Source organism: Mandrillus leucophaeus, unplaced genomic scaffold, assembly GCF_000951045.1.
Source record: "Mandrillus leucophaeus isolate KB7577 unplaced genomic scaffold, Mleu.le_1.0 Scaffold15, whole genome shotgun sequence".
NCBI lineage: Eukaryota > Metazoa > Chordata > Mammalia > Primates > Cercopithecidae > Mandrillus > Mandrillus leucophaeus.
The window spans coordinates 691,176-712,289 of NW_012101476.1; the positions used below are offsets into that span (position 1 = coordinate 691,176).

The 21,114-nt window shown below is 44.1% G+C and overlaps 1 protein-coding gene across 16 annotated transcripts in view; it reads right to left on the bottom strand.

Moving 5' to 3' along the window:
• KCNMA1 (potassium channel, calcium activated large conductance subfamily M alpha, member 1) overlaps positions 1-21,114 on the bottom strand; it is a 770,521-nt gene that overhangs the window by 468,790 nt on the left and 280,617 nt on the right. Inside the window, exon 1 of one of the 16 annotated variants that reach the window (XM_011974878.1) lies at positions 18,291-18,723. The exons of the other annotated variants lie outside the window; for them this stretch is intronic. The gene's annotated coding sequence lies outside the window, so the exon portion shown is untranslated. Of the gene's footprint in view, positions 1-18,290; positions 18,724-21,114 lie in introns of those variants that run through there. 16 annotated transcript variants of the gene reach the window in all.

The window sequence follows — 21,114 nt, forward strand, 5'->3', positions numbered from 1 at the left end:
ACTTGGGAGGCTGAGATGCGAAGATCCCTTGAGTCCAGGAGGTTGAGGCTGCAGGGAGCTATGATTGCACCTCTATACTCCAGCCTGGGCAACACAGCCAGAATTCGTCTCTAATATATGTATATATACAAAATAGGTAACCTGTCCCGTGTCCCAAATTGCCCTGGGGAGCACTACAAAGCCTTAAAGAAATAAATTGGGGATTATCTGCTTGTTTGATTACCCAAGCTGCTACTTCCTTTTTGTCTATAATTAAGACCATGCACATAGATGGGATCCACTCAAGTCTACAAATATTGACAGCACTAGATACACATTTTGAGGTCCTGAAAATGCAATGAGGAACAAGTTACAGTCCCTGTTGTTAGGAGGGCACAGCCCATTGTGAGAGACAGATTACAGAGCATTTACAGTACAACGGGCTGAGTACTCAGGGGTAAGGAAACATAGAGGAGGAACACGTTTCCTGACTTTGGGGCCCAAAGCTGAGACCTAAACGGTGCACAGGAGTTGGCTGGGGGATAAGAGGAAAAAAAAGAAGAGAGATTTGCTCTGAGTTAAGGGAACACTTGAGCAAAAACCCATTTGTAAACAGAGCTTGGGGACCTCAGTGCTGCCACTGAGTGACAATTCATAAATGCAGCAACTCTCAGCCACCCACCAACATTATTCTGTGCTTGATCAAGAGCTGAAGCAGCCTCCAGCTGCTGCCACCTTCTGCCAGCAGTGTTAGTTCCAGGAGGGCTGTTCTGCCCAGGGATCATTGATGATCCATTGTCCCCTGCACGCACAGCCCAGAAACCCCACCTCCCCACCTGCTGCTGTTACCCTAGTTGACCTCCTGCCTCCCTGGGTGGCAGAATGGACAGCTCTGCCATCTGCTTCCCTCCCCAGAGCACCAGGCATGGAACACTGGGGATTTGTGGGGTCACCAGGCAGAGCTAGGAGAGTTTTGCAGTGGCGGGAACTAGCAGTACACTTGAATACATCCATGGGATCACAGCAAGGAGGCCAGAGGAGATAGGATAGGGATTCAAACGAGAAAAACAAAACCACAGAAGTACACAGGTCTCAGATGAAAGCCACTTAATCAGCCTCATCCCATTTTCCAAAATTCAGACTAATACAGAGAAATACTGGACTTCTTTAGCAGTATCTATACTATAACACACATACTCACGCACCTGTGTGTTAATCTACTTAGACAACTTTTCGTGTTCTAAAGGTGAAATGCATGAAGAGCAAGTTCTTAGGTTCTTTTCTCTCTAAGCAAGGGGGACCCTTACATCCAACACATGCAACAGCTACTTAGTAAAATAAACACATGTTTTCATTCTGCTTCCTGCCTGGAGCTCCAGAACGGCCTCATCTGGTTAGGGAAGGTCTGGTTCTGCCAGCCCATTCCAGAAGGCAAATAGCAATGGTATAGATGGCACAGAGGAGGATGTGAGTCCTATACCTTGGATTGCCCTGGACAGAGGGCCTGTCGTTGTCTCTCTTTATGGACCAAATGCGTGAGAAACAGCTTGTATCAAGAATGGTCTTGCACATGCCTGTAAGTCCAGCACTTTGGGAGGCTTGAACCCAGGAGTTTGAGATCAGCCTGCGCAACATAGAGAGACCCATGTCTACCAAAAAGAAAAAAAAAAGAAAGAAAGAAAGAAAAGAAAAAGAATGGCCTGGCAAATAACCCACAGTCCTCTCAAAGCTACATCACTATAAACGAGTCACACACTTATAAATCAAAAATAACTTTGGTGCCTAAATTCAAACTAACACATGTTAATGGAATGGCAACATTTTTAGGCCTCAACTCATTCTGGGCTCAAAATAATAACTAGAACTTCATAGCATTTGCTCGTGGAACCCATATTCCTTGAGTGGTATCTCCCTAGGCAACAGCTCCAGTATATCCTGCATTAGAGGATATTTCAGATGAGATGCACTTGTGTTGCCTCAGACTACTACGGAGAGACTCCGCAGCTACTGAAGTGTTGCCTAATTGAGGATCTACTTTAGAGAGGATGTGAGTGTGATGGGTAATTGGCACGTTTTCCTGCTTCTGAGAGTAAGCTGTGCGCTCCTTGGGAGGTGAAACCCACTTCCTTGTCTCACTATGGCTTGAAGCACATAATAGGATTTCAGTAGATGCATTTGTTGAGTGAATAAATGAATAAAGAAACATATGAGGTGAATTACTGAAATAATAAGATCAAGCAAGCCCACATAGATTTGTTCACCTTCTTCACATGCCCCCTGCCTGCCCCAACCACACCTCCTCTCCTTTGCCTTGTTTGATTTTCCACCAGGCTGCTTATTATACTATCAGACATATAAGCACTTTACTTGGAACTGTGTTTATTTTCACACGCTGTGTAAGGTCCAAAGGGCATGGATTTTTATCTCATTTGCTTACCACTCTACTCCCACCACCTAGAACTGATCCCTAGCAGGAGTTCACTGAGCATTTTGTGGGGGAGTTCACTGTAAGACTCTTTAAGAATCACCTTGTCTCTAAATATAAATGATGGAAGATGGTTTTGATCTGTGTATCAAGGGTCTTTATATATGTAAATTAATCAAAAATTAAGGTGCATTTGAAGACATTTTTTCTTAAAAAATGTAACCATTCCACCTTGCATTGTTTTCTTACAAAAATCTTTGTAATTTGGCCCCAATATGCCACTTGAGCTTTATTACATCATCATCTTCTTCATTACCACAATCATCACTACCATCACCGTTATCATCCACAATTACAGAAAACATTTACCAACTGCCTGCTAAGTACAAGGCATTTGAAAATAGGTGTTTGGGGGACAGAAAATGAATGGGATGCTGAGGTCTCTGTTCTCAAACTGCCCATCTAATGCAAGCATTGAGACATATTTATACATGAAACATACACTCAGTGTCAAACAACAGGTTGAACCAGTGCTGTCTGACAGAAATACAATAATGAGAGCTATATAGCTAATTTAAATTTGTCTATTACTCATATTAAGAAATTAAAAATAAACAAGTAAAGGTAATTTTGATACTATTTTGTATAACCCAATATATCTAATATAATTTCAACATGTATCCAATATTTTAAAAGTTTCGTTAATGAGATATTATTTTTCTTAGTTTTGGAATGTGTATGACACGGCACATCTCAATTCAGGCTAGCCATATTCAAGTGTCTAACAGCCATATGTGGCTACTGGTCACACATTGGACCCTCAGGGTTAGACTAAAGGATTTTCAGAGTACTGGGGAGGGGAATATCTCAGCGGTCAGAGGAATGTGGAGAAGGTCCCATGAGAGAAGCCTCTCCCCTTCCCTCCTTTTCCTCCTCTTTCCTTCCCCATCTTCCTCCTCCTCCTGTCTTCATCCTTACGGAAGCACAAGTGGTATAGTTGCAGGGATACATAGGTGTCCCAAGAAAACCCTGGGCTTACCCACTGAGAGTCCCTGTTCCCCACAGCCTCTTCTCTTTCTCCTAGGCACAGCCAGGGAAGGTTAAATCCCATTCCATCGCTAATGAGAGATCTGGGTCTTTGCCCACAAGCACTAAAATAAGATTCCTCTGATCTTAAAAGAAAAGTGTATTTGGGCTTCAGGCAACCCTGGGGACTTGAAGTTGTTCTCAACCCTTGCATGCATCAGACTCACCTAGAGAAAATTTAAAAAGTAAAGATGCCACAAGCATACACTCCCAGATTCTGATTTAATTGGTTTAGAGTGAGGCCTAGGGACGTTGGCACCTTTTTAAAACGCTCCTAGGTGATTCTAATGTGTATCCAGGCCTGAGAACTGCTGGGGTGCAGAAATTGCAGAGTGGAGGAGAGGAAAGAGTGGCCAGTTGGCTATGATGCCATTAACCACAGCACTCAGCATCACACTTTATGTACCCTTTCTCATTGGATCCATACAATAACCCTGTGTGACAGGTACCACTAACCTCATTTTACAGGTGAGAAAACCAAGGCTCTAAGAGGTTAAGTAACTTTTCCAGGGTCACACAGTTAGCAATTGGCAAAGCAAGAAATTCAAGCCCGGTCAGGTCTGACTCCAAGACCCATGCTCCTCGCTTTGTATCACACCTCGACCCTCCACTTCATCAACCTTGCCCTCCATTTCCACTCCAGCAATCTTGGTTCAAGGTGAGAAACTGGGATGGGAATGAGAGGATGAAGAAAGCTAGGTGAGATGCAGTAATGGATACAGCAGTATGGATACAGCAGATGCAGGGGGAAAACAGTAATGGATACAGCAGATGCAGGGGGAAGTTGGGAAAAAAATAGTAATGGACCCAGCAGCAAGGCAGAAGCATCCTTCAGAGATGGCCAGCATCTTCCAGATATTTTTTTTAAGTACTAGAGAGATTAAGTATTGAAAGGACACATCCAGGGGAGGGTACTGATATTGACTACGAGACTTGTTTGGCATCATGACAAGGAGGAAGTGATAAGAAAAGTTGTCCCAGAAAATTAACCATTACCTAGCTTCCACAGAGGATCCTGCCCTAACCAACAGATAGGCTAGAAAGAAGGCTACAGAACCGAAGACAAAGAATAAAAGAGCTGTATGCAAAGATATGTTCTTTTCCCTAGGTTTCATACCCTGTGAAATCTCTAAGTAGTGAAAAATTAACTCAGTGCTTTAAAAAAAAGAGGAAGATGAATGCAAAGAAAGGAAAAAAAGAATATCTGGCAATGTTGGAAGAGAAATCAGTCTTGCCTGACAGTATTTAAATTGAATGTCTGTGAGCATGGCCCACAATTTTTAGTGAAAGTAGAAGCTATTAACAAGTCGATGCAAAAGATTAAAATTTAGAATGCTATTTTAATAATACCAAATTCTACTCAATTTCAAATGGCTGTCATTTTTAAGCTCCGCCAATTTGAGAACACTTGACTGATGGCATTGGGAGCTGAGTGATGGGAAGATTGAATTCGGCAGGTCCAGCTCAGCTGACACAGCCAGAGAGATGAACATTCATCCTCAAAGAACTAAGCAGACCAGGCTGATGGACATCTTAGAATCTGTCTTCCCATCTGTAAAATGGGACTAACAATATCTGCCCTACTGAAAGGAACAAGTGTGATGAAGATGAATAAACCATTGTCAAAAGCATTGTGAAGGTCAAGAATGCATTGTGCTCCTGCTATGGGTAGAGCCCGTGCTAGGTCACCAGTCATCTCTTTCTGGAAGCTTCCCACACTTGCCAATTCTAGCTTAGAGAATCAACAAGTAGGTGGACTAGTCAGTGCTGGGATGAGAACATACTCAGGATGTTCCAGAACTCGGAGACAAGTCATCTGTCACTTCATTAGACCCACCACCTTGTAGGACTGGGAGTTTGCTCTATGTACCTAGCACTGTGCCTGGTATACAGTGAGTGGATCCTCAATAAGCATTTGTGGTTCCCTCATTCAACAGACTCTTGTCCCTAATGTTTTGACTTTAATTGGGATGACAAATATTTAGCATAATATGAGTGACAAGCATAATATGAGTGACGGAGAGATCATCAGAACATTACAGAGAAAGAAGAAACACTAGGCTGGGCATGGTGGCTCATGCCTGTAATCCCAGCACTTTGAGAGGCCCAATGCCAAGGCCGAGGCAGGTGAGTCATTTGAGGTCGAGTTCCAGACCAGCATGGGCAACATGGTGAAACCCATTCTCCACTAAAAAATACAAAAAATAGCTGGGTATGGTGCTGCACACCTGAAATTCCAGCTACTCAGGAGGTTGAGGCAGGAGAATCGTTTGAGCCCAAGAAACAGAGGTTGCAGTGAGCAGAGATCACACCACTGCACTCCAGCCTGGGTGACAGAGCGAGACTCTGTGTCAGAAAAAAAAAAAAAAGAAAATAAAAGAAAAGAAAAAGAAAAAGAAAAAACGAAAAGAAACAGAAAAATCATTTCAACTGGATATTGAAAAATCATTTATTATAATCACTGTGGTCCTGTTTTATGCTGTTGACAAATATTTCCTGCTCTTCACATCCTAGGCATGCAGCAGGATTACATTTTCCTGCACCCTCTGAAGTTAGGTTGAGCCATGGGTCCTTACACTGGCCAATGAAACATCAGCAGAAGTGGCATATGTCCCATTTTGGCAGAAACTTTAAGAGTTGTGCACAATTCTCCATGTTTCCTTCCCGCAGTATGGCAAATGGAAGGACATGTTAAAATGAAGAATCTTGGGGGGAAAATGGCTCCAGAAGCAGGGGTTTCAGTACAATCTATACAGAACATAAAGCACGAGCAAGAAATACACCTTTGCTGCAGAATCCGACTGAGATTTGGGGGCCATTTGTTATTGGTGCCTCTCTTTACTAATACAATCATGTCAGGAGGAGCTCCAGCAAAGTATCTGTAAAGGAAGGGGTGAGTGAGCCTGAAGGCTCTTGAGAGTGAAAAGGAAACAGGACTCGAGCCTCTCTTTGGTCACAGACTCAGCTACCTTCTTTCAGAGATTTCCTCCACAGGGATATGCTGAAAATGCCACTCAGGTTTTAGAAGCCTCTGAGTGAGGAGCCCCAGACTCCTGCCTTTTATATCCCTATCTCCCGCCCTCGTGCCTTCTGGAAATGGTGCTAAGTATAGCTGGGCTGGATCCCTGGCTCAATACTGCATCACAACCAGAGCCTGGGGAATAAACATGCCAGGGTGGGGCTTTTTCTCTTTGCCCAGGAGGGCTCTGCCTCCATCTCTCTCAGCTCTCAGGGAAAATCCTCCCCTGCAGCCAGAGGCCCTTACAGACCCTAAGCCTCTGCTCCTGCTCTTCTCTGGCAGGTGCTGCCTCCCCTTCTCATCTCTGCGTCTGTCTGTCCTGCAGAGCTCAGTTCACACCCCATCTCCTCCAGGGAGGACCACTACAGACTCCAGCCTATTCTGCGCTCATCCTGCAAGCTCTGAACCCATCTGACATTCAACCATGCCCTGTCATTAGAATAGTGCTAGCTCATTCATCTGGGCAGGCTGGATCTCTTCAAAGGAGTGGGTAACCCCTAAATCTTGACGATGTCATTTGTGAAATGAGGCCCTTGCTCTGACCACACAGAGCTGCAATTGGGCATCAGGTGAGTTGTCAGACCTAAAGCCCCTATCTTGGTGCTGAGTACATAACAGGTGCTCAAGAAATATGAGACTCTTCTCAATTCCCTTTGTCTACAAGACAGTCTGACAAAGTGGGACCAGCTCTTCTCCTCCCCCAGTAAGCCCAGATGTGTCTCATGCACGTATTCTCAGTGGGGGCAAAGTCTCCTCCGGGATGGCAGACATTGAAAAGTGGAAAAACCTCTTACTCCCTTTATGTATAAACACAGATACATATACAGTACACACACAGATATACAATGTACCTGTGGTATTAAAATCTCATGGAGAGGGGGTAAGGAAGTGATATTTTTTAATGCTTAGAAAAGCTCCATAGGTGTGCAATAAAGGGGGGCAAAAAGGCAGGTTCTTCCATGCCCATCTCGGCTGAGCGTCTTATCACTTGTCTCTTATATTTCCTCTCTTGTGTCTCTTCCAAATCAATGAAGTGATATTTTAGAAAATTCTGCCAAACCCACATTCCTCCCTCCTCCACCACCTTCCCAGCCTCTCTGCTCCTGTGCTCATCTAATCTGCTGCCTTTCCTGGGATGTGAGCCTTGCAATCGGCTACAGGGAAAGCAGGCATTGGAGAGCTGAGAGACTCCAGTCTTGGTTTTCCAGACACAACAGACGTGACTGTGTTTATACCTACCCCCAGCAACACCACGGTGAAGCAGAGCTAGGCACTCCTGCCTCACTCTACCTCCCCACCACCCAGCTTGACTCAGAATGGTGCCTCAAGTCGAAGACCTGCCTGCAACTCCCAAGAGAACTAAATGTTTCCCTCCACTAGGGGAGGGTTACTGGTGGGTTTGGGTTTAGGCTGGTTTGTTGGAAGGTGGCAGACACTGCAGTCTGGCTCACTCAAAGTGGAGTCCAACCTTGCCTGTCCTCGAAGACGGAAAGCTGAATAATCACCTTCCAGTCTCCCATGCAGCTATGGGTGGCCACGCCACATATTCTGCAGCGGAAGATGTCTGATAAAAAGCAGGAGGGAACAGCTTAACCTGATATTGCCCTTCCCCCTTTTCTTTCTACCTTGAAATGGACCCAAAGTCTGAAGCTGCCCATCTGTCTTGCAGCCATGAGTGAAAAGCCAAGGAAATCCTGACATCCTACAGATGCTAACCTTGACATGATGTAGCAGCAGCACTAGTGCCAGAAACCCCTACATCTAGACTTCTAGTTGTGCGAAAAACACTTTTCTCTCTGTTACATGCAGCCCAAGGAATTCTAACTAACACAGAAGTCAAGAGAGACAGGTATAATCCTTACCCATCTGACTTCCCTGGAGTCTGTTTATAAACACATCTGTACTACAAAACAGAATGACTAGTGCTTCTCAATGTCCAGGGTGCAGGGAGACTCAGAGATGCTCTGCCATGCTTTAGGTCCCAGGGTCATGGCCTCTCTGCAGGAGGTTAAGCACATGGGCTTTGCAGTCAAATTGACCTGGATTCTAGTCCTAACTCCTCCACAAAAGCTATGTGATCTTGGATACTTCACCATTCTGTATGTCTGTTGTTTTCACTGTAAAATGAAGTTGACAACAGCACTTATCTCATAGAATTGTTGCAAAGATTAAATGAGATATGTCACATGTTCATCTCAGTGCCTGGCACATACTACCTTCTCAATATGTGTTAGCTGTCAAGACAATTTTCCACTTTCCCTTTCTGGGTCTAAGTCCTTCTGTGAGCTTGTCTGTCTCATTTCCCAATTATTTCTCAGGGTTTTCTCATTTCCTTGTCTCTCTAGCTCTTTCCTTCTCCTTTCTCTGTTTCTCCATCTCTCTGCATGTGTCTCCATTTTTGTCTGGCTTTTTCTCCCTCCTCCCTCATTCCCATTCATGTTTACGGTGGAGAAACACAGCAATTTGCCTAATTTTCCCAAGTTTCTGAAGACCACATCTCTGGCAGGCACAGCACCAGGTTCAGCACAGGGCAGGGTCAGGCTCTTTTGGAAACACAGGCTCTTACAGTAGCCACTGGGTTAGGCTGAGGCTGTGGGCTCAGGGGTCCAAGTGGGACCCTTTAATCTTGGTCTTCAAACCTCAACAAGGCTGGAGTGGACTCCTTTGAGGATGGAGGTTCCTAGATGTGTCCCGTGTCCCAGAAGGACCAGCAAGGGCAGCCAGGAAGGGCGGGAAAGGGTCCAGAGGTTGTGCCCTGCTCAGTCTCTGCGTCTCCTCAGATCAGATCAAAAGACCAGGGCTTTCTGGAACCTCACTACCCCATTGTTCCATCGGTACAGGGGTCTCTCAAGCAAACTCACTTTACCATTGGGAATTAACTGGGGACAAGAAATGTGTCAACTCTAAAAATGAAACAACAAATAACTCCAAGGAAATGGTTAAGGAAAGGTTGGTTGGCTTGTTTTCAGAAAAGGTGCTGATGGAATCCTATCCTCTCCCAGGTCAAGAGAAAGCCCTTCCCAGGCTCTCAGTCACAGTTCCTTGGATGTGAGTCTGCCGGATCCCTTTGTGTTCTGAAATGCCTGTGATGGGAAGGGGAGGGGAGGGTGACATGATCTCCTGCCAGGAAAAGTTGCTGAAGGTTGGGGCTGGTGACGGGGGTAGTGAGAGAGGGATCTGCCTCAGGAATCATGTCCACTTCATGACTGGCTTTATCAGCTGGGTCTAAAAGCTTTGGAAGGAAATGCTGGGTCCACCACCAGCTCCGTTCCTGCCTCCCTTTCTGGTCTGCCCCAGGATTCCTTGGCAGAACTTGGAATTTGGCATAGCAGGGACAAACTCTTCTCTCAAGATGCTTACTGTCCCAAATGCAAAGCAAGACCTATGTGCATAATCCTAACCCACCATGGACAGACCCCTCTGCCTCCACAGCACCCAACTGACCCCTTTGCTGAGGGAGGCAAGTCACCAACAATAACCCACAACACTTGCCCTGCACTGATGCTGCTTCAGACGACTTTCCTGTGTCAGCCCACTGACATCCTTGCAGCTGCACCGAGGGACAGACTCCTCTTTCCCCATTTTACAAATGTCATGGCACATGGGAGTTAAGCGATATGGTCAAGGTCACACAGTTAGAAATGGCAAAGACATGTTCCAATCTAAGCAATAACAACAGCAATAATAACAGCAACAGCAAAATAATATTAAGATATTTTAATGATAAAAACATGATGTATCATTTATTATATGCCAGGCACATACAACTGCTTTGGATTTATTAGCTCATTAAATCTGACACCTACCCTGTGAGGTAACTACTATCATTCATTGTCCCTATTTTACAGGTAGAAGGGAAGGTCAAGGGAAATTCAGTCATTTGCCCAAGGCCCTGAGACCATAAGGGTGTGGATTCAGGGATGTGCATGCTGCAGTGGCTAAGGCCTGTGACCTTATGGGAGAGCTGACCACCCAACCCCCAGCTATATTCCTACAAGCCCCAGGAGTAAGAAGCACTCCCATGAAGAATCAGCTCAAGCTCACCTCCAGGCTGAGACAAAGGATCACTAAGGAGTGGCCACCACACGAATGCTTCTTGGTCTTACAAAACATGAAAGGTGCTATTATCAGAAGCCAAGCCTGCTTGCAAACTACAGAGGTGACACGAGGTAAATTCATTTACTTCCTGTCAAGAGAAACTCAACAAGGGTATAATCAGAAGCTAATGTGTGTGCTGTGATTGGGCCCATCACGGGGTGGCACATAATTGAACAAGTTCTCCATGCCTGGAGGAGCAGAGCCGAGCCCCATCACTGCGAAGTGTCACTCATCTGGCCAGCACATATTGGTTTTTAATAACATTATGGAAATAACACTGCAGGGCTGTGGAAAGGACAGAAACTTGAGGGGCAGGGCCTCACCAGGTCTCTGAAAGCTTCGACCTTGAGAAAGAACCTTCGGGCCCCATCCAGAATAGCCACTTTCCTCAGGGATCTCTCCTGTAGGCTTTGTGGATTTATGTCTCCTGGGCTTGAGGAACAGGGCTTGGTGTGGCTGAACCTTCTTGCTGAATGGATCCCAGGGGACCCCAGGTGAGCATCAAAGCCAGGTTCTCAAGAGACTGAAGGGGGTTGGGGCGTTACCAGATAGAGGACAGGTCCTTTGCTTCCCCAGTAACTGCTGACAATGGTAATACTGCCATGGCCCCTACCATGAATCAGATAATTTTCTGAGGACTTTATGTACATTAACTCATTTAATCTGAAAAACAATTCTATGTGATAGGTATTGCCATTGTCCTGATTGTATAGATAAAGAAATTGAGGCACAGAGAGGTGAATTTATCTAAGATCATACAGGTGGGAAGTTGTGTTTGAGCCCAGACAGTCCATCATCCTAACCATACTCCCTACTGCCTCAATGAGCTGACACAGCCCAGCCCTGATAAAGGGGGTGGCAGCGGGGAGGGGGATGAGGTGCCTTCCTGGCTATTGGCATTCATTTCATTCACATTTTTATCAGGCACCTCTTTCTAGCAGATACTGCTGTAGGCACTGAGGATACAGTGGAGTATAAATAGATAAGAGTTATATTCTAGCAAGGAGACACAAATCCCATATAAATGTACAAATAAGACAATTTCAGAGACTGGCAAATACAATCAAGAAAATAAAACCAGGAGGTCATAGTGATCATGGCAGAAAAAGGTAAGGAAGTTATTTTAGAGAGGAGGTAAAGGTAACTTTAAGACCCAGAGACAACTGTTGAGGAGAAGGCCTAGCCAAGACTGAATAATTAATGTGTTATGAGGTTTTCAATCACCTACAAAATACAGGAAGGAACCAGTCGTTGAGGCTCTTGAGAAGCCAAGAAGTTAGAGACCTATGAAGACAAAGGCAGCCTGGGCTCTGCTCCACCTGCCCACTCGTGGGCCTAGCCATCAGAAACTCCGCCATCTTGCACTGCAACCCTGGAAGCTACAGTCTCTTCAGTGCCATCAGGAAAGACAGCGACTGCACTGCCACACTTGGGCATCCCCTGCCCCAGTCCAGAAGTGATGTACATCTCTTAGCACCTCATGTCCTGCTAACAGTGGAAGCTGGAAATTTACAGGAGCAATTGGAATATTCGTAAGCCTAACTGCCTCGGCCACCGGCCCACAAGGGACACTAATGGAGACAGCAGAGTTGAGTGAGAGCTCACGAGCTAAGAGGTGGAACCCAGCCAGGCTGAGTAGAAAGTAAGCCGTGGACAAGCAGGAAGTTAATAGGTTTTTCCAAATGAATGGCCCTTAATTTCAATTCATTGAGAGGTGAGGGATCAGGTGAAGGAAGCGAGGTGAAAAGGAGGATTAATCCATCCATCAAAGACCTTGGGTACTGAAAACATGAAAAGATGAATTCATTTGTGAGCCATAATGATTCACTACCATGAGAAATAATTATCTTGAAGCTTATTTGGTCCCAGAATCAATCTTTATTTAACCGTACTTATTTTTGGCGGCTCATCCTGCTTGCCTCTCTTGGAAACTGAAGAAATGCTTTCTCTATTTTTTTTTTTTTTTGTAAATTCCAAAGACTTGCATATTTCATATTTTTCAACAGAATGATCTTTGTGAACACTGACTGTCTTCCCTCTTCGCTGGTCCTCTCTATCATTGGACCTCACCCGTAGTAATCACTCACTCCACAATCATCTTCTCTTGTTTCCTGCATAGCACTCATCACTACCTTAAAGTATTATTTATTGATTTATTATTTTTTTATAATCTGACTCTTCCACTGGAATATAAGGTGGGTAAAGACAGGGACCTTGCCTGCCTCCATTGGCCATATCCCCGACACCACACCAATCAAGCAACAGACTAAGGACATAGCTAAATAAATGAACAAAAAGATACTAATAACAATCACATGTTAGTCTTCATAACAATCTCCATTTATTCTTTTTGATTATTGCCATGTTACAAATGAAGAAATGGAGGCAGAGAGAATAATTAAGTAACTTGCTCAAGGTTATACAGATATTGTAAAACAGCCAGGATTTGAACCCAGGGAGTTTGGCTAGAGGTTCCATGTTTTTTTGATATAAATACTTAAGAAACATTTGTTGATTGAATGAACAATAAATAAATGAATGGCCCCCTTGGGTTTCCTGCCTTCTTTCCCGGGGTTATTTGCTTTCAACTTTCACTAGACCCTCTATGTGTCAGACATGGTCTGAAATTCTCTTCACACATTATTCAGTTGAGGGTAGTCCCATCTACCATCTCTCCATGGCATCGGTCCCAAGCCTGGTACTTAGAACTACCCCACATTTTCAGGCTCCCCTCTTTGCCAGGTGGTGCCTCCCTAATCTGGAATCATGGACTGAGTACCTTCAAAAGAAAAATCAAACCAAAGATCAGGAGGAGATACTTCTTCCTTAGTGGGTCTAGAAGAACCTGGCCTCCCTCGCCCACTCTGCCCAGAAAATGAATCCCAGAGAGGAAGTTACGGGTTTCGTACTTGTGTTCACCCATCAACCCAAGGGACAAATGCCAAAATAGAATGGCAGAGAGGGAAGGAAGGAAGTATTTTTCCTAATTAATTGGCTCTAAAAGTGGAAAAGAACCAAGTTGGGTTATTATAAAAGCATCAACACCCAACACAGGTCTTTGACTGCCATGCAAATACCCCGTACTTTCACCATGCAGTTCCCATGGTTCACTCTGTTGTGATGTGACTGTGCATGTTTCTACTTGAACCCATTGAACACAGCTTTGTGCCTGAACCTTGAACAATGCCTGGGACACAGTTGGTGCTCAATAAATAATGATGGGATAAATGAATGAGGGATCCCCATTCTCCTACCTACCTTGGCCTTGTCTTCATCTCTCACTTTCTCGACTGCCAGGTAACACCTAGCTCTATCCCCTTGAACCATCCAAGTCTCAGACACATTCATGTACTGACTGACCTTGAATACATACTCCCTCCCTGAAAGGGATGCTTCCCGGGACCCTGCATCATGGAAAATAGGAATATCACGGGAAACGTTGCTTTAATTGAACAGTGGAATCTATGCTAGTCTTCATGACGAACCTTGAAACACAAGAATGCTGCAGTAACCATACTTCCTGAATTGTGGAACTTCACAGACTCAGGTTAGCCCCAAGTGATGCTCTGCTGAGCAATTTAAAACCCAATCATGCAAAGCCAAGTGCTCTCATGTTTGAGAAACAAAAACATTTCAACTTCTCAGCACATCCAAATCAGTACTCCCTTAACAACCCACCTTGGTTCTTCCCCTTGATTCTGAAAGCCAATTTAGTAAGAAAAGCACATTAATAATCTTGCCCTCTCACTGGCCTTCCCTCCCTCCCTGCTATTCCAGTATCTTGCAGCTGGTACCTCGGGTCATTTGTTTTGTTTTTGTCCCTTAGGTTGAAGGGCGTGCACAGTTTTGAAACTGCTAACTAGAGTTTATATGGAAAATTCAGATTAGAAACAAATTCAAATGCACTCTCTCATTTTCCTGTAATACACTCGGTTCCTTCCCCCAATCAACTGGAAGACTTGCTGTGTACCTCCTCATTGTGCCCTGTAGAAAAGTGTCTTTCTGGTCACCTTCACTGTTAAATAAATAAACAGACTCATTGGGGTTGTTGTGTCCTGTGTTATTGGCACAGACTCTGACCCCAGTCAAGCATGCACATATCAATGGGCCACCATCTGTGGCAGAATTACTGGACCCAAGACTGAATTTGATACATCTGTCCTCGTGAAATGGCATTATACTTCTGCCATATTCTTCTGGTTCAAGAATATTGTCCTCAAGCCCAAGGTACAGCCCTGTCCAGCATAAATATGATTGAAATGCCCATTGCCTGACTGCCCTGCTGACCAAGAAACATGGCCAAGTACAGAGTCTGCAAGCATCATGCATGTGGGTCTAAAGAAGAGGAAGGGGGAATGTGTTTCCAGAAAGTAAGGTTGCCAAGGTTTGAATCTCAATGTCACAATCTGGCTTGATGATCTTGGGTGAGTCACTTAATCCCACAGAGCCTCAGTTTCCCCATCTGTAAAATGAAGAGTACCAATGTCCTGGTGTGTTGTGAGGATTACATGAGATCATTTGCGTAAAACACCCTAGCAGAAAGCCTGATACAGTGTCATTGGGAGCTAAGATTTACCAGCACTCATCATATACCAGGCCTTGTGCATGAACCCCACCTACATTATGTCATTAAGTGTCACTGCATGCATAAGAAATGGGTGTTACCATCCTTATGTTACAACAGAGAAGACTGATGGTTGGAAAAATTAAGTAATCTGCACAAAGGCAAGGAGGTAGAGATGAGTGAAATTAGGATTGGAACTCAGGACTCTCTTAACCACATGAAGAGAATCCAAGTGGAAGGTGCCTCCTACCAATGCTGAGATGAGGTTCGTGTCTGTGGGTCCCTGTCTGGGGCTGGTTGACAAGCAGCTTTAGAGAGATGCTTGGGTTTGGAGCCAGAGGCCAGGGTTTGACTCCCGTATGTGCTGTGTGACCCGGGGCCTCTTTACCGCTCGAGTGTGCTTAGCCTCCTTCCTCCATAAGACAAGGACAACTGCATCTTCCTTGTAAGACTATTGGGAAGATTAAATAAAACAATAGGGCCTTGTGACCTTTGACCTAAGGTAGAATTCTTATACTATCCCTTGCTCTATGACATGATGAGAAGACAGCACCAACACTCAGCACAGTGTTAAAAGCTTTCAGCAAATAATAACGGATACTAACATAATGATAGCTACCATATATAGAATACATTATATTTCAGAAACTGTACTAAAACTTTAATTAAAGCACTTAATCCTCAATGCAACTCTATGAAGTGGATGTTTTTTATTATCCCCTTTTACATATGAGGAAACTGAGGCATGTAATGATTAGGTGACTTGCTCAAGGTCACAAAACTAAATGCTGAAAACTTGCGATTCACATGGTTGCATCAAAACTTTATTGAAAGGATTGGTCAATCCAAATGAACAACACATGTGGACTGTGCCCCACAGAAACAAGCATTTTAGTTTCACTAGAATCACTGGGATAAACAGAGGCAAGCTAACCCCTTTACTACAGGATTTCCATGGTATTTAATATGTAAATACAAGGAAACCATCAAGAGGGCGACAGAGTATGGAGCCTTCCCTGAGTTTTGAGGGGCAACAGTGTGCTCTGACATACGATTCGAGAGGTACCAAGTCTGAATCATTTACTCTAAATAGAACAGCCTCCCATTGGCTGTTGGAAACACAAAGCAAAAACCAAAAGAAGAGAGAAAGGAAAAGCAAACAGCCCATTGTCTTCCATCCTATATCTTTTGTCCTCTGATTCAGATCAGGAGAGGTGTGTCTGCCTGCAGACCTGGACACCCACAAGCCACATGCTGAATGAAGGCCCACGGAAGTCCCAAAAAAGATGGAACCAGGGAAAGGAGGTCAGCCTGGAACAGTCCTGGGAAGCTGAGGCCCAGCCCAGAACCTGCTGGAATCAACAGTCTTTAACATAACTGTGACATTCACTTGGGCTGCTGGGATCCGTCTTGAAAGAAGAAGGTTTGTATATTTCTGCTCTTATTCCCAACAGGCTCCAGAAATATATTTCTGTAATTCTCTTAGCTGATAAGTATGAAAAACAGAATTTTAAATATTCCAGCAGGGACCTGACAGAACAGGGCCATGTTCATTAGCTGCTGAATTTCCCAATGACTCCTAGAAATTGACACAATTAGACAAAATTAAGTGCTTCTGTCCTGAGGATAGGCTGCCACTGTTCTTTAGGGCATATCTTTGCAAACGAAAGTGCTGGAATTCCACACAAAGCCACATCCCTCTCCCTCTCACACTCTTTCTCTGAGCAAATCTAAAATCTAGTGCCAAATTCCTTGGAGCTAATTCTAAAACCAGGAAAGCTTTTCGTAAGATTATAAAGATTGTATTGGCCTTTGAAGATGAGTCCCTTTGCTCGGCAACTTACTTTCTTAATGCAATCCTTGAATTCTCCTTGCTATGGTCTGAATGTTTATGCCTGCCCACCCCCAATTCATATGTTGAAACCTAACCACCAATGTAATTATATTAGGAGATGGAGCCTTTGGGAGGTGATAACGTCATGGAGACAGAGCGCTCATGAATGAGATTCATGCCCTTATACAAGAGGCCATAAAAGAGGCTCCAGAGAGTTGCCTTGCCCCTTCCACCATGTGAGGACACAGCAAGAAAGTGCCATCTATGAACCAGATAGCAGGCCCTCACCAGACACCAAAACTGCTGGTGTCTTGACCTTGAACTTTCCAGCCTCCAGAACTGTGAGAAACAAATGTGCTTATAAGCCCCCCGAGTTTATGGTATCTTGTTATAGCAGGCTGAACAGACTAAGACATTCATCCATCCTCCCCTTGACTGGGCAAAAGGATAATATCATTTCCATTTCTATGGTGATTATGGAAACTCGGACCCAGCAAGTGGTTCCCAACCCACTGGGTGAGTAAGCAGGGAAACTGAGGTTAGGAAATGAACTCGGTTCCTTATCTCTCCATCTTTTTTCCCCTATAAGAAACTTATCAGCAGTTCTTTTGCATCTAGAGTCAATCAGAAAATCATTAGCCAAGGTCAGACAAGAAACCACAGCTTTGGTTTCTTTGATTTCAAGCCTAGAATAAGAGCAATGGAACTTTAAAGAGCATGGATGGCAGTAACTGTCTCTGAGAAGCCAGTCACTCAAACTGTCCAGGCCCAGAATCAACATTTATTTGGAAAAACTTGTTGCTGTCCATGTTTTTAAAGAGCTCTAAAATTCCAGTGAGTCTCATGTAGATCTATTTATATGCCCATTTCTTTTTTTTTTTTTTTTTTTTTTTTTTTTTGAGATGGAGCATAGTGGCGCAATCTCAGCTCAGCCCACCACAACCTCTGCCTCCCGGGCTCAAGCGATTCTCCTGCCTCAGCCTCCCAAGTAGCTGGGACTACAGGCACCCGCCACCACATCTGGCTAATTTTTGTATTTTTAATAGAGATGGGGTTTCACCATGTTGGCCAGGCTGGTCTCAAACTCCTGACCTCAGGTGACCCACTGGCCACAGCCTCCCAAAGTGCTGGGATTACAAGCATGATCCACTGTGTCCAGCCTATATGCCCATTTCATAGGCAAGAATACTGATGCATAGGGCACACCACACTTTACAGGCACAAGAATGAACAAGTCTTTGGAGGATAACTATTTCTTGTGCAAGAATCAAATGCACCTGCTTACACTTCGTTTTATCTCTGGTGACAGCATGAGTGGCTGAGTGAGCAGGATGAATCTTGAGCCTGGGGTATAGACCAGAGCAGGGGCTTTCAGGTGCTCACACCTCTGAAAAGCAAGAGAAACTGGAACAGCTTGGAGTTCAGAATAGGCTAAAAAATCTCCAGCGTGTCTTCAGAGCAGAATCTCTGAGTGCAGCACACAGCCATTTTGAAGTTGGTCTACATGGACGCCAGTGCTCAAAAATTCTAATGTGGCCAAAGAAACCTTCAGAGAACTACAGCAAATTCAACTGAGAAATTCGTTCTACTCTAGAAAAGACACTGCCAAAATTCCAGTCCCTACCTACCAGGGACCTTGGACAGTCCTTTCCAATGCATGCACATTATCACAGACCATCCTTGTATGGGGGAGGTAGGTCTCTCTCCCCTCTTCAGCTGCCTTCCTACCTCTAGGGGCAGCACCAAGTCATTGTGATGACCTCACAATCATGTCTGGTGATTATGAGGACTTAGTGGGATGATGCACTGGGCAACCACAGGGATTGCTCACCAGTGACTCAGTGGTTGACTCAAAGGCTAGGGGGTGGTTTGGGGGTGGAGGCAGAGGTCCAGTGAGCTGGGCTCCACCCTTTCTCTCCCTGAAGTCACAACTCCATTTTTATCTGCGCTATATGTTGGAGTCTAGTCAAGATGTCATTTGAACAAAGATTCTGAAAGATCAAAGAAAAAAGTTTGAAAACCACCGGGACAATGCTTTCAGGGGACTTTATCCAAAAGACTGCAACAATGTAAAGAGATATTATTGCTTTTATTACTGTGATAAGTTTAGGGTATTATAAATTTTTTAAAGAACTTCATAAGTGACAATAGTGAACACATGCTCATTTTAATGTTACCAGTCAACTCTGAGAAGACTAAAGGTCAAGGGACAATGAAAATATGACCCTTACCAAGGACAGAAACTCCCAGGAAGCCAAAATTAACTCAAGACTACCAGGATATTTGGGGAAGTTTATCCTTCTGGAAGACCAGAAGTTCTGATCTGTGGAAAATTCTATAGATATTCTCTGCCAGACTCCAGCCTGTTTGGTAAGCTGGCCACAGATGATTTAGAACATAATGACCCTGATACTCACTAGAGCTCTGAGTGCAGCTGGATAAGCCCATTTCAGCAGGCATGTCAGCCCTTCCCTGAACTAGGCTCTATGACTCAGATCTCAGATTTTAGGGCAGCTATAGTCTGCCCCTTGCTTTCTTATTACCCCAGATAACCAATGTTATCCTGTTTTTCCTTCCTCCCAGGGGGAAAAGAATTCAGAACCCTAGTCTGAGTATATGAATTGGACTCTGCAAATTGTTTATATGAGTCATTCTCAAAACTAGGTCTGGAGGGTCCCCAAGAGATCCACGGATTTCTTGCAATATTCATGTAACAACGTTCATCTCTTTAGATCTATTACCATTGAGTAACCCATTGATATTTAACAACAAAACAGCAGCAAACACCATCCTGATAGCTCTAAAAGCAACCCTGTTCTTCTAATTGTTTCTAGTGCATGTTTTTTAAAGTTAAACTAGTAGATTGAATTTTCCTCAAGTAGACTGGCTCACCAAAGTTGTCCACAACAAGAACATTTCAAGTTCAGATTGGATAGGAATATTTATGAGTGTTTGACCAGCACTAGACTTGTCAGACGATGTGCCTGAATAGTCTTCCTGAACTCCTCTCTTAAACACAAACAAGATCCTATGCTAGTTTTCTGGCCATACCTGTGCCAGCCACCAAGGGGCTAAAACACATGAAATGTGCTGTCCACATGCAGGGTTCAAATTAGATAACAAAATATGCATTGACGGTTCCCTACACAATGAAAAATATCCTATTTTCATTGCATGCTGGTGTTGGATCAGAAAACAATAGTCTCTTATTTCTCCTGGTTAGTGGTCCTTTGTAAATCACAGAGGAAATACATGCAGAGAGTTAAGAGGACTACTTCACATCTGTTGGCCCGCGATCCTACTTAACAGAACACTACACTCATGTGCCCATTCCTGCTCCCTCTCCCCTTTATGCTAAATGTTGTCCCATATGACTTTCTGATTGATGAAAGTGTTCTCTATCTGTGCTGCCCAATACAGTAGCCACTAACCACACATGGCTACTGAGTACTCAAAATGTGGCTAATGCAAAGAGAAACTGAACCTGTAATTTCATTTAAATTTAAACAATCACTTGTGTCTAGTGGCTACCATATTAAAGAGTGAACTAAGTCTAAAATTTAGGACCTTGGAGTATGGGGGTAGGGTGTGTGTGTGTGTATGTTAACGAAACAAACACTGCTCCTTCTGTAGTGAGCACTGGCCTATGGTCGGGGTCTAAGGAATATGCAAAAGGAAGTGACTGGAAGTTCTAGGCTTTTAAGGACTTATCAAAAGAAATTTCTTACCACTCCCTCTGGGCAGTACTGTAGAACACCTACTAGGGAGAGGAGGATATGAAGATAGAGAAGCAACAAAAGTACAGACACATTAGAGGCAAAATATAGATGCCACCTTGTAAACTGGCTGATAATTTAGAAAGTGACATCTCTCCTCAACTTAGTTGGAAAGCCAAAGGCCAAATGGAAAACATCAGTCTCTTCACGTCCATGGAAAACAATCCCCTGAATGCAAAATTAGAACTTGGTGACTATTTCCTGATCCTTTGTATTTTTCATGAAGCTTAAAGGAGATTAATGGGACAATCAGGATATTACAGATGAGAAGCACAGGCATTTCAAATGAGGCTGTGACAAATGACTGGGAGGCCTTTAGAATGGGGGAAGAGA